The following is a 14,986-nucleotide window of genomic DNA, read 5'->3' as shown; positions in this document are numbered from 1 at the left end:
TTAAAACTGTATGTCTGTGGTGGATGATAGAGACAAAACCAGACCTTCCAATTATGTAAAGCCTGCGAACAAAACCACATGCTTTGCTGTCCCCCTGCAGTGCAGTTATCTAACGATAGCATTTTTTTGAGGTTGGTCCAAGAGTAAAATGTTTATAACTAAGGGTTCTGTAATCATTTGATGAATTAGAAAAGGATTTTTAATAAATCTCTTCAGTAAATCATTATAGCTGAAAGTTCATGTTGTGTAGATACAAGTAGAATTTACTTGCTAGTCAGCTTAATATTTCCAAGAGATAAACTACAGGTCATTTTTAGGAGCCTCTGTACAGCATACTGTATTGAAACATGTTAACAATCGTCTGAAGTCTATTACTTATGACAGGAGGTAAAATATGTCAACAGTCGTTTGGAGTCTATTAATGATGACAGGGAAGTAAAATATGTCAACAATCGTATGAAGTCTATGACTAGTGACAGGGAAGTAAAATATGTCAACAATTGACTGAAATCTATTACTGATGACGGAGGAGTAAAATGTGTCAAGAATTGACTGAAGTCTATGACTGGTGACAGGGAAGTAAAATATGTCAACAATTGACTGAAGTCTATTACTTATGACAGGAGGTAAAATATGTCAACAATCGTTTGGAGTCTATTAATGATGACAGGGAAGTAAAATATGTCAACAATCGTATGAAGTCTATGACTAGTGACAGGGAAGTAAAATATGTCAAGAATTGACTGGAGTCTATTACTGATGACAGGAGGTAAAATATGTCAACAGTTGACTGAAGTCTATTACTGGTGACAGGGAAGTAAAATATGTCAACAATCATATGAAGTCTATGACTGGTGACAGGGAGGTAAAATATGTCAACAATTGACTGAAGTCTATTACTGAAGACAGAGGAGTAAAATATGTCAACAATTGTCTTAAGTCAATAACTTATGACAAGGGAGTTAAATATGTCAACAATTGTCTGAAGTCTATTACTGATGGCAGAGGGGTAAAATACGTCGACAAAGATATCATAAATAGACCAAGCTTGTCATGACAGTGGAACATCTTTAATTGAATCCTTTTAGTTGTAAGCCGACCTTACTATCACTGTCCTCTGAAGCTGCTCTACCAGCTTCTGTTTAGATGGTGATCCTATGTGTAGCACTGTCTTCGCTCTTTGCAAAACCAGATAGCATTGTGTAGAATTTACCGATATTGATCCGAGGCAGTATTCAAAGCTTGATTCATAAGCATACAAGGAGACACATGCTCACCGGCTCTCACCGTGGAGGTAGTGCCTGTTCCCTCCGCCGGCCCTACATCCACCTACAACTTTGATACCATTTATCCATCCCTGGAAGTCCTGTTCAAACATTGACAAATATTGGCCTTCATCAACAGAATAAAAGGCCAGGCTTGGGGAACAGAGGCCCTGCCTTGGGGTGACAGTATAAGACGGATGCTCCGCGTGTGAGTTAGTTGTAAGACTGGTATCAATTTCTTCTCCAAACACGGATATATTTATTTTACATTCTTGGATAATATTTACCACACAGAGTTCAGACCTGATAACACCAAAGGTAAATATGAGCATTCTTTTCAAGAATAATGATGTACGTGTCAAATAATTTCATCATCAAGTTTCTTGATAAAGTATCGTAACTTAAATGTTTCATCCATTATTTTGTGATTTTTCTAGGGAAAGAATCCAGCTAACTGATGCCTATACATGTTACAGTCACACTATCATAGCAGTGCTCCTAACATCAAAATCAAATTTTCATGAGGATGGCAGTTAATTGATTGTTTTTATATCACTTTCAATTTGTTTGTGGGTTTTGTTGCTGTCACCCTCGGCGGTGTGAGATTGTAGATCAGACCGATTCTGTTACAGTACATAATTGATTTGGTTTACCCTTGTGAAATAATCAAAGCTTTATGTAGGCCTATCTTAAAATCAATCGTCAAATCATACTGTCAAGTTGTTCGACTTTTTGTCAGCTTTAGACACCATCAAAATACAGATAGATCTACTGTGTTGTGTTTATAATAAGACTGTTAACTCATGTGCAACATAACAAAGATTACAAGCTGGGTTTTAATTATTGTTTTTAATATCATCTGATTAAATTACAGCTAGGAAGTTGTTGTGTAATGTTACAGACTAGCTGGGTGTTGTTGTGTAATGTTACACAGACTACAGGCTGAGTGTTGTTGTGTAATATTACATAGATTACAGGCTGAGTGTTGTTGTGTAATATTACACAGACTACAGGCTGAGTGTCGTTGTGTAGTATTACACAGACTACAGTCTGGGTGTTGTTGTATAATGTAACACAGACTACATGCTGGGTGTTGTTGTGTAATGCTACACAGACTACAGTCTGGGTGTTGTTGTGTAATGTTACATAGACTACAGGCTTGGTGTTGTTGTGTTATGTAACACAGACTACATGCTGAGTGTTGTTGTGTACTGTAACACAGACTACAGACTGGGTGTTGTTGTGTTATGTAACACAGACTACAGACTGGGTGTTGTTGTGTACTGTAACACAGACTACAGACTGGGTGTTGTTGTGTAATGCTACACAGACTACAGGCTGGGTGTTGTTGTGTAATGTTACACAGACTACAGGCTGGATGTTGTGCATTGTTACACAGACTACAGGCTTGGTGTTGTTGTGTAATGTTACATAGACTACAGGCTGGATGTTGTGTATTGTTACACAGACTACAGGCTGGGTGTTGTTGTGTAATGTTACACAGACTCGAGGCTGGATGTTGTGCATTGTTACACAGACTCCAGGCTTGGTGTTGTTGTGTAATGTTACATAGACCACAGGCTGGATGTTGTGTATTGTTACACAGACTACAGGCTGGGGGTTGTTGTGTAATGCTACACAGACTACAGGCTGAGGGTTGTTGGGGTATGTTACACAGACTACAGGCTGGGTGTTTTTGGGTATTGTTACATAGACTACATGCTGGGTGTTGTTGTGTAATGCTATACAGACTACAGGCTAAGTGTTGTTGTGTATTGTTGCATAGACTACATGCTGGGTGTTGTTGTGTAATGCTATACAGACTACAGGCTAAGTGTTGTTGTGTATTGTTGCATAGACTACATGCTGGGTGTTGTTGTGTAATGCTACACAGACTACAGACTGGGTGTTGTTGTGTAATGTCACATTGACTACAGGCTGGGTGTTGTTGTGTAATGTTCCACAGACTACAGGCTGGATGTTGTGTAATGTTACACATACTTCAGGCTGGGTGTTGTTGTGTGATGTTACATAGAATACAGGCTGGGTGTTGTTGTGTAATGCTACACAGACTACAGCCGGGGTGTTGTTGTTTACTGTTACACAGACTACAGGCTGGGTGTTGTTGTGTTATGCTACACAGACTACAGGCTGGGTGTTGTTGTGCTATGTTACACAGACTACAGGCTGGGTGTTGGTGTGTAATGTAACACATACTACAGGCTGGTAAAGGCTGGGTGTTGTTGTGTAATGTTACATAGACTACAGGCTGGGTGTTGTTGTGTAATGTTACACAGACTCGAGGCTGGATGTTGTGCATTGTTACACAGACTCCAGGCTTGGTGTTGTTGTGTAATGTTACATAGACTGCAGGCTGGTTGTTGTGTATTGTTACACAGACTACAGGCTGGGGGTTGTTGTGTAATGCTACACAGACTACAGGCTGGGTGTTGTTGTGCTATGTTACACAGACTACAGGCTGGGTGTTGGTGTGTAATGTAACACATACTACAGGCTGGTAAAGGCTGGGTGTTGTTGTGTAATGTTACATAGACTACAGGCTGGATGGTGTGTATTGTTACACAGACTACAGGCTGGGTGTTGTTGTGTACTGTTACACAGACTACAGGCTGGGTGTTGTTGTGTAATGATACACAGACTACAGGCTGGGTGTTGTTGTGTTATGTTACACAGACTACAGGCTGGGTGTTTTTGGGTATTGTTACATAGACTACATGCTGGGTGTTGTTGTGTAATGCTACACAGACTACATGCTGGGTGTTGTTGTGTAATGCTACACAGACTACAGGCTGGGTATTGTTGTGTTATGTAACACAGACTACAGGCTGGGCGTTGTTGTGTAATGTTACATTGACTACAGGCTGGGTGTTGTTGTGTAATGTTCCACAGACTACAGGCTGGATGTTGTGTAATGTTACACATACTTCAGGCTGGGTGTTGTTGTGTGATGTTACATAGAATACAGGCTGGGTGTTGTTGTGTAATGCTACACAGACTACAGGCTGAGTGTTGTTGGGTTATGTTACACAGACTACAGGCTGGGTGTTTTTGTGTATTGTTACATAGACTACATGCTGGGTGTTGTTGTGTAATGCTACACAGACTACAGGCTGGGTGTTGTTGTGTTATGTTACACAGACTACAGGCTGGGTGTTGGTGTGTAATGTAACACATACTACAGGCTGGATGTTGTTGTGTAATGTTACACAGACTACATACTGGGTGTTGTTGTGTAATGTTACACAGACTTACATACTGGGTGTTGTTGTGTAATGTAACGCTGGGTGTTGTTGTGTATTGTTACATAGACTACATGCTGGGTGTTGTTATGTAATGTAACACAGACTACATGCTGGATGTTGTTGTGTAATGCTACACAGACTACAGGCTGGGTGTTGTTGTGTAATGTCACATTGACTACAGGCTGGGTGTTGTTGTGTAATTTTATATAGACTACAGGCTGGGTGTTGTTGTGTAATGTTACACAGACTTCAGACAGGGGGTTGTTGTGTGTTGTTTCATAGAATACAGGCTGGATGTTGTTGTGTAATGTTACACAGACTACAGGCTGGATGTTGTGTAATGTTACACAGACTTCAGACAGGGTGTTGTTGTGTGTTGTTTCATAGAATACAGGCTGGATGTTGTTGTGTAATGCTACACAGACTACAGTATGGGTGTTGTTGTGTAATGTAACACAGACTACAGACTGGGTGTTGTTGTGTAATGTAACATTGACTACAGGCTGGTTGTTGTTGTGTAATGTTATATAGACTACAGGCTGGGTGTTGTTGTGTAATGTTACACAGACTACATGCTGGGTGTTGTTGTGTAATGCTACACAGACTACAGGCTGGGTGTTGTTGTGTAATGTAACACAGACTACAGGCTGGGTGTTGTTGTGTAATGTAACACAGACTACAGGCTGGATGTTGTGTAATGTTACACAGACTTCAGGCTGGGTGTTGTTGTGTGATGTTACATAGAATACAGGCTGGATGTTGTTGTGTAATGCTACACAGACTACAGTATGGGTGTTGTTGTGTAATGTAACACAGACTACATGCTGGGTGTTGTTGTGTAATGTAACACAGACTACAGGCTGGGTGTTGTTGTGTAATGTAACACAGACTACAGGCTGGGTGTTGTTGTGTAATGTAACACAGACTACATGCTGGGTGTTGTTGTGTAATGTAACACAGACTACAGGCTGGGTGTTGTTGTGTAATGTAACACAGACTACAGGCTGGGTGTTGTTGTGTAATGTAACACAGACTACAGGCTGGGTGTTGTTGTGTAATGTAACACAGACTACAGGCTGGGTGTTGTTGTGTAATGTAACACAGACTACAGGCTGGGTGTTGTTGTGTAATGTAACACAGACTACAGGCTGGGTGTTGTTGTGTAATGTAACACAGACTACAGGCTGGGTGTTGTTGTGTAATGTAACACAGACTACAGGCTGGGTGTTGTTGTGTAATGTAACACAGACTACAGGCTGGGTGTTGTTGTGTAATGTAACACAGACTACAGGCTGGGTGTTGTTGTGTAATGTAACACAGACTACAGGCTGGGTGTTGTTGTGTAATGTAACACAGACTACAGGCTGGGTGTTGTTGTGTAATGTAACACAGACTACAGGCTGGGTGTTGTTGTGTAATGTTACACAGACTACAGGCTGGGTGTTGTTGTGTAATGTTACATAGACTACATGCTGGGTGTTGTTGTGTAATGTAACACAGACTACAGGCTGGGTGTTGTTGTGTAATGTTACATAGACTACAGGCTGGGTGTTGTTGTGTAATGTTACACAGACTACAGGCTGGGTGTTGTTGTGTAATGTTACATAGACTACATGCTGGGTGTTGTTGTGTAATGTTACACAGACTACAGGCTGGGTGTTGTTGTGTAATGTTACATAGACTACAGGCTGGGTGTTGTTGTGTAATGTTACACAGACTACAGGCTGGGTGTTGTTGTGTAATGTTACATAGACTACATGCTGGGTGTTGTTGTGTAATGTTACACAGACTACAGGCTGGGTGTTGTTGTGTAATGTTACATAGACTACAGGCTGGGTGTTGTTGTGTAATGTTACATAGACTACAGGCTGGGTGTTGTTGTGTAATGTTACACAGACTACAGGCTGGGTGTTGTTGTGTAATGTTACATAGACTACAGGCTGGGTGTTGTTGTGTAATGTTACACAGACTACAGGCTGGGTGTTGTTGTGTAATGTTACACAGACTACAGGCTGGGTGTTGTTGTGTAATGTAACACAGACTACAGGCTGGGTGTTGTTGTGTAATGTTACATAGACTACAGGCTGGGTGTTGTTGTGTAATGTTACACAGACTACAGGCTGGGTGTTGTTGTGTAATGTTACATAGACTACATGCTGGGTGTTGTTGTGTAATGTTACACAGACTACAGGCTGGGTGTTGTTGTGTAATGTTACATAGACTACATGCTGGGTGTTGTTGTGTAATGTTACACAGACTACAGGCTGGGTGTTGTTGTGTAATGTTACATAGACTACAGGCTGGGTGTTGTTGTGTAATGTTACATAGACTACATGCTGGGTGTTGTTGTGTAATGCTACACAGACTACAGGCTGGGTGTTGTTGTGTAATGTAACACAGACTACAGTCTGGGTGTTGTTGTGTAATGTTACATAGATTACATGCTTGATGTTGTTGTGTAATGCTACACAGACTACAGGCTGGGTGTTGTTGTGTAATGGAACACAGACTACATGCTGGGTGTTGTTGTGTAATGTTACATAGACTACAGGCTGGGTGTTGTTGTGTTATGTAACACAGACTACAGGCTGGGTGTTGTTGTGTAATGGTACATAGATTACATGCTTGTTGTTGTTGTGTAATGCTACACAGACTACAGGCTGGGTGTTGTTGTGTAATGTAACACAGACTACAGACTGGATATTGTTGTGTTATGTAACACAGACTACAGGCTGGTTGTTTAAGTTTACACAGATGGACTTGTGTCTTTGTGTTGTGAATATGCTGTAGTTTAATATCAGGTACATCAAAATCTTCATTCGACATTTAATAGAATCAAGTCAGTGGTTATTTCTGTAATAATGGTAACATTGGGAGAGGACCACTATTTATATCAACATCACTGAATACCAGGGCTCATTCAAGTCAGAGCACTGCTTTGGACGTATCCCAAAATACATTTAATAGATCTCATAACAAGATTGATTGCAAAAAGAAAAGGCATTCATCTTTCATCATAATATATAGTTGTGAATGCTTCACCAAAGGTTTTGGGAGAAATATCAATTTTGTAACTTGGATAAGAGAAATATTTGTTGTGGTGTATGTAATGTTGTCGGTGGGTATATCATCACAGCTGATAGAGACTGGAGGAGAGGTAGGGGAATGTGTCGATGCCTCTGGCTGACAGCTGTTAGAACTAAACGGTAAACTATCGCTCTTTGCCAATCACTCTTTGCCACATCATAACACTACTATAAGACCAATATTCACAGATAGTAGTCAACGATTTCTGGATGGAAAGTACATGTCCGAGAAAGCAATCTAATTGTAGTGTTAACGGATTGCCTTGATTGAGAGGCCTTGCTTGTGTTGGCCTTGGGGTGAGTAACTTGTGAGACTGAGGAGATCTCAGATAGAGAGGATACTATATAGACTGTATCATATCAAAGTTCTGTGGAGCAATGGTAGACAGACATATACTATAGAATTACTGGCTTTCTCAGCAGCAAATGATGGCCACTTGTAAATATCTAAATCGTTCAGCTTTGTCACTAGAAGAAGTGACAAAAATGTAGAAAGTGTCGTTCAGCTCAAGGCCGTGTGGGAGAGACTCAGTGGTGAAACTTCTTTGTCCGCAATTCATTTAACACAGCCTTATTTCTAAACGGAGGGGCTATGTTAAAGGTGTTGTGGTCACGTTTGTGTAAAACTGTTTCTTTGTTTTGGTTCGAGTGTTTCCTATTAATCACCAAGCTATTTACCATATAGTGTAACTTCCTACCATTCCCGTAGGTTGTCAGAATTTTAAGGATTTTAAATGGAAATTTATGTAAAAAGGAGTGAACTTTGAATAAAATGGAAGACACAATTTTTGCAAAATAATGTCATTAAAAATGATACTGCCATAGATTAGCATTGCATTAATGTATATCAATTTGATAAATGCTGAAATTGTGCAAAATAAATTATCTATAAACGATTAAAAATTAACATTTTATAATAAAACCATATACACATAGTAATTGCATATAAGAGTTATCTTTCTTGAAAAACTTCACAGTAGTGAAATAGGTAGCCTGTTTCCTGAAGTACAGAAAAATGGACACATGTGACTCATTGATTAAAACAATTTTTACATGGTAGTCCTTTTGGTATTAAGAGAAAAAACAGAGACAACCTTAATTGAGAGACCACATTTATGCCCACCATTCCGGCTATGTCCATGTTCACTAAACCTGTATTAAAAGACCACCTGCAACAATGAGACCACTTGTGCACTTCCCCAAGGATGGTCTCCAAATAAAGATTCCATTCTATTCCTTGGATTTTGTGATCCCCCCCCCCACCTCCAAGCAATTAAAGCTACACAACTGAACAAAAGGTAGAACAAATTTGAATGTTCCATATTTGATTGAAAAATAACATGCATACCCATATTACTGATTGATAATTAGCATGTTTTAAGCTGCCTTGTTTGTTTTAATTGTCCACTTGTAGTATGTATGAGAACTAAATAAACACCAGGTAAGCAGCTTCTGTAAGGGTTCTTTGTCTTCTTTCTCAGTTTCTGTGACAGAGAATAGAAAAGCAACGGCCTTTGATCGACGTAACATTGCTTTGAGTCAGCTACTTTCTGCCGCTGATGGCACCACACACATTGGTAAATTTGAAAATAGTCACTGACATTTGAAGTTCTGTTATCTTTGTAAATGTGATACATTATATTTTTACAAAAAGCAAGGGCTAGTGCTGAAGAATTAAAAAAAATAGCCTTTCAGATTCAAACTACACTAAGTAAGAATAACCTGTAATGGTTGATATAAAGTATTTTTAAATTTTGGGTCTATCCAAAATCTTGTATGACCGACTTATGCCCTCTGGTTAATATCTAACTCCTATTTGAGAATATGAATTAAAACAAGGCAAAGTAGCAATGAATGTTTTTATGACACAAGGAAGTGTCATCTGAGTTTTTTAGCGAATATGAAAACCAAACTGCCCATCATGTAAGGCAATTTGACGTTGTCCGAGGAAGAGTCATTCATTAATTATGATGAATAGTAAATACATACACACATGAAGAAAATTTGACTTTTCACATTTATTTTAAACTATTTTTCTGAGAGACATTTCTTTACCATTTCATGATCACTTACTGATCCATATGCTATTATGAATGACTAGTTTCAACTTGACTTTTAAACATGACTTTTAGGTAACAATCTGATATAATCTTTCTTGCTGTGTAAATTAATTTTAAAGTTGTGTTTATATATATATATATACAAACATATCATTCATGATGATACAATTCCTAATCGTTCTAGCTTTATTCTAAGTCAAAGTGGCAAATTCTAAGATATAACACTATAAGTAGATGTTAAAACCCCTCCTCTAGACCTGATGGCCAGGTGAGGCCATGATAGTCATATATTTTATGCTGACTGCTATGACAGTTTGTCTTAATGACCATGAAAACCATATTAAACAAGAAATATTCCCAATTATATATTTGATGCATGTTTATTCCAACAAATATCTATGAAATATATAGATTCATATGTTTTTCATGGTGGTTTGCTTAAAGAATTGTTGAAATGAAGAATGTAGAACTTGACTAACTTTAAAGGATGCTACTTAGTGGTATTAACCCTAGTGGTATTAACCCTAGAGGTATTAACCCTATTGGTATTAACCCTATTAACTCTATTAACCCTAGTGATATTAACCCTAGTGGTATTAACCCTAGAGGTATTAACCCTATTGGTATTAACCCTAGTGGTATTAACCCTATTAACCCTAGTGGTATTTACCCTAGTGGTACTAACCCTAGTGGTATTAACCCTAGTGGTACTAACCCTATTGGTATTAACCCTAGTGGTATTGACCCTATTAACCCTAGTGGTATTAACCCTATTAACCATATTAACCCTAGTGGTATTAACCCTAGTAGTATTAACGCTAGTGGTCTCAACCCTAGAGGTATTAACCCTAGAGGTATTAACCCTAGTGGTATTAACCCTAGAGGTATTAACCCTAGTGGTATTAACCCTAGAGGTATTAACCCTAGTGGTATTAACCCTAGAGGTATTAACCCTAGAGGTATTAACCCTAGAGGTATTAACCCTAGAGGTATTAACCCTAGTGGTATTAACCCTAGAGGTATTAACCCTAGTGGTATTAACCCTAGAGGTATTAACCCTAGAGGTATTAACCCTAGTGGTATTAACCCTAGAGGTATTAACCCTAGAGGTATTAACCCTAGAGGTATTAACCCTAGAGGTATTAACCCTAGTGGTATTAACCCTAGAGGTATTAACCCTAGAGGTATTAACCCTAGTGGTATTAACCCTAGAGGTATTAACCCTAGAGGTATTAACCCTAGTGGTATTAACCCTAGAGGTATTAACCCTAGAGGTATTAACCCTAGTAGTATTAACCCTATAGGTATTAACCCTAGAGGTATTAACCCTAGTGGTATTAATCCTAGAGATATAATTAACCCTAGAAGTATCAACCCTAGAGGTTTTAACCCTAGTGGTATTAACCCTAGAGGTATTAACCCTAGAGGTATTAACCTTAGAGGTATTAACCCTAGAGGTATTAATCCTAGAGGTATCAACCCTAGAGGTATCAACCCTAGAAGTATTAACCCTAGTGGTATTAACCCTAGAGGTATCAACCCTAGTGGTATTAACCCTAGAGGTATCAACCCTAGAGGTATTAACCCTAGTGGTATTGACAGGATTATTTTATGGACTTTTGGGGGGGAGTTAAGTGTCTTTTATGTTTGGTAGAGACAGTACACAAGTAAGTTTCAAATATCATCGACATCATTATGCCTTATATGATTGTCTATGTCTGGTAAATATGTGGCCATAGCTGACCTATGGGACTGTTACACTGAGACAACCCCAGTGTTCCTGCCATCATTGTCTGGAAATTAATCATTTCATATCATGATCTGAAATAAATCACACAGCAACTGTAATAATCAGAAATACAAAGTGCTGCACCTCAGACACATCAGTTCTCTGGGGTTGCCTACTTATTGTATACAATGTACTTCATCATTCTCAACACAAAAGCAACAGAAGCACAGAGTAAATAATTGAACCGTTCTGTTTTATGTTAAAAGTATAATACAAAAGGTTATAATATTACTTAAATACTATTTCAATTCAAATAACTGAACCATGAACATAAAATATAAATGGTTCAGCTCCCCTGGCCTGAAGGACAATGTGAACTTATACTGTGAGTTGACATCAGATGTCTATTTATCAGACTCCCCGTTAAAACCTTTAACTTCTGAACACAGTCATGTTTAACCAAATTGTATCTGAAGCATCACTGGGCTAAGGATGTGGCCTTCCTTGGAGTGGAAGGGTAGTGCTCTACAGAGGAAACGCAGGTAAAGCAACATATGGGGCCAAAAGAGAAATAGAGCCAATTCCACCAAATGACATTTCTGAGCGGTCATTTTGTATCGGATTCAACCAAACAAATAACAGATCCTTTACAGGACAGTAAGAGTACGATTCAGATCAGGTTTGGTAGCCATTAATTGGCCTGGTGACAGTTAAAAATGTCTCAGCCAATCATTTGATATCTGCAGGTGGACAATTTATTTGGAGAGTGGATAAAAATACCAACTCATAGAAAAGATCATAACTGGCCAGTAACGTTTGTAAAAAGTTGAAATAAATCAAAATTGGAGTGAAGGAAATTTAGAGACAGAAAATGTTATAGCCAATCAAAGACTTAGGACATTTTTGACTGATCTTATTGTTCAAGTGTTGTTTAAATATTCCTTTCATTACCCTTACTAAGTGTTGCTATTTGAATCATTTGGGTACTGAGGAATGACATTGCACTGTCTAAAAATACAAGAACCATTTCAGGCTCTTGTCTAGTTCAGATACATGTAACAAAAGAACCTGGTGAATGATACAGGCCTTGTGCGCCTCTTGGTAAGGAATACAATTTGAAACCACGTATATATACTGGCGGAAAAAAGAAACTGTGCATGCCTAAAATGTGTTAAAAAAATAAATGTGTATGACGTAGAACAACAAGGTTTTCAGGGACAATTTATTTGTTATTTATTAACAGTTGCATTCCATTTTCCACGTTATGGAATCAATAAGTTCCGCTCAGGAGTGACGTAAACACAGCAGTGGTCAATACTGAGTTCACAAAGTTAATACCTCGTATGTCCACCGTTTGTCTGAATGTAAGCCTGGCAACGTCGACGCATGGAGCCTATCAGACGGTTCAAGAATACTTGTGGCATTCCAGATATGTACCAAAGCTGCGGCCAAATCAGTCAACGTCACCAGTTGATAAGGTAATGCCCGTAATCTGCGCTTCATTTCATCCCAGACGTACGTGTTCAATGGGCAACAGATCGGGGGATACAGCAGGCCAGGGCAACACGACAATTGCTGTAGCGTAATGTGACGTTGCTGCCCTTGCACGAATGGAACGACGTGGGTCCAGAGGATCTCGTCACGGTAACGTAGCGCGTTTAAATTCCTGTTAACAACCACCAGAGGCGTTCTCCCGTTGGCTGTGATGCCGCCCCAAATCATAATGCTGCCTTCACCGAAAGAACTTCGTTGTACCACACACGCGTCACGGAAACGTTCTCCAACGCGACGATACACTCTCAATCGTCCATCACTACTATCCAGGTGGACTCCCAACTCTTCCGTAAAAAAATGCCTGCCCAATCCTGTTGAGTAAATCGAAGATGCCTTCTGCACCAGTCCAGACGTGCTACACGATGACATGGCAGAAGAACTGGGCGGATTGCAGGACGTCGTGGACGGATAGCTCATTCACGCAATCGGTTCCGTATAGTTCTCCGGCTTATTGGTAGCAACCCAGGGATTGTCTGTGCAGTCAAACTCGCGTTTGGAAGCGATTTCTCAAATGGACAAACCGAATATGGTTGTCCTCTTGACGTGACGTCACACGTGGACATCCCGCACGAGGTCGATCGCCGACATAGCCAAACTGTTGATGTCGTCTCCACAAATCCCGGATTGTGTATCGATGGACATGAAAACGTGAAGAGACAACGGCTTGGCCCATACCAGCTTGAAGCATACCAATAATACGGAGGCGGTCATTTTCATTGAGCCTCGGCATAGCATTAATCACAAATTAAAACGTTATAATGCTTTTTTTTTACTGTTCACTGGTCTCTATAGAGTGACCCAACAGTTGAAAAATAAACTTTCATTGTCGAATCGGATGGCTGGACGAGAAAAATGTGCAAACTGGTCAACGCATATAGAGAGCAAGCTGCACGGGAAAAACAGTCAATGACACACGGATAGTGTGTATGTGTCATACTCGGTCATGTGAGTTAATTTTCATGTCTATACAGTTGGTAATAGTTCTATAACAATTCTGTGCATGCACAGTTTCTTTTTTCCGCTAGTATATTTATATAGAAATAGATCCAGGCTAATTACATCAGTGGGCGTAGTTTTGTTCCAATGATGCAGGTGTTGGATAGTGTAAGTGAATCCAGAACCTTAAAGCACCAATATCACGTCAATGATTTGTTTAAGTTGCCGTAATTTGTTTAAGTCTACATTAATGTCTTTTAATATGTCACAGTGGAGACCATCTCACCCTACTAACATGGTTAGAGAGAATATCCTATTAGCAGTAGAGTACTAGTAATTGGAAGTCCCAGGTTTGACTTCTAGTGGAGACACTTGAAACAAGTGACCTTGGTTACATATACAGATATACTGATTCAAGCTTATATCAAGTTCCTTGGTATTATCATATAAACAGCCACTGACTTAATTGAATATTATTCAAAATTATCTTAGAAAAATAAGATTTTGTCTATCCCCCTGTCTGTCCCCCTGTCTGTCCCCCTATCTGTCCCCCTGTCAGTCCCCCTATCTATCCCCCTGTCAGTCCCCCTGTCTGTCCCCCTTCCTGTCCCCCTATCTGTCCCCCTGTCTGTCTCCCCTGTCTATCCCCATGTCTGTCCCCTGTCAGTCCCCCTATCTGTCCCCCTGTCTTTTCCCCTTATCTGTCCCCCTGTCTGTCACCCTGTCTGTTCCCCTATCTGTCCCCCTACCAGTCCCCCTATCTATCCCTCTGTCTGTCCCCTGTCAGTCCCCCCTGTCAGTCTCCCTGTCTGTCCCCCTGTCAGTCCCCTCTATCTGTCCCCATGTCTGTCACCCTGTCAGTCCCCCTGTCTGGCATCCTGTCTGTCCCCCTGTCTATCCCCCTGTCTCTCCCCCTGTCTGTCCCCCTGTGTGTCCCCCTGTCTTTCCCTCTGTTTATCCCCCTGTCTGTCCCCCTATCTGTCCCTCTGTCTATCCCCCTGTCTGTCCCCCTATCTGTCCCGCTGTCTATCCCCCTGTCAGTCCCCTTGTCTGTCCCCCTGTGTGTCCCCCTGTCTGTCCCCCTGTCTGTCCC

At 40.2% G+C, this 14,986-nt stretch overlaps 1 protein-coding gene across 3 annotated transcripts in view; it reads left to right on the top strand.

Annotated features, from left to right (window-relative positions):
- Positions 1–1,247: 1,247 nt before the first annotated feature.
- The window catches only part of LOC110453290 (tolloid-like protein 1), a 201,343-nt gene continuing 187,604 nt past the window's right edge, over positions 1,248–14,986 (top strand). For all 3 annotated transcript variants that reach the window (XM_021502180.1, XM_021502179.1, XM_021502178.1), the window contains exon 1: positions 1,248–1,583. The gene's annotated coding sequence lies outside the window, so the exon portion shown is untranslated. The remainder of the gene's footprint in view (positions 1,584–14,986) is intronic.

Source organism: Mizuhopecten yessoensis, unplaced genomic scaffold (assembly GCF_002113885.1).
Source record: "Mizuhopecten yessoensis strain PY_sf001 unplaced genomic scaffold, ASM211388v2 scaffold7251, whole genome shotgun sequence".
In the NCBI taxonomy this organism is placed as follows: domain Eukaryota; kingdom Metazoa; phylum Mollusca; class Bivalvia; order Pectinida; family Pectinidae; genus Mizuhopecten; species Mizuhopecten yessoensis.
Note: the sequence above shows the minus strand (reverse complement) of the source record. Positions and strands in the feature narration are given on the sequence as shown.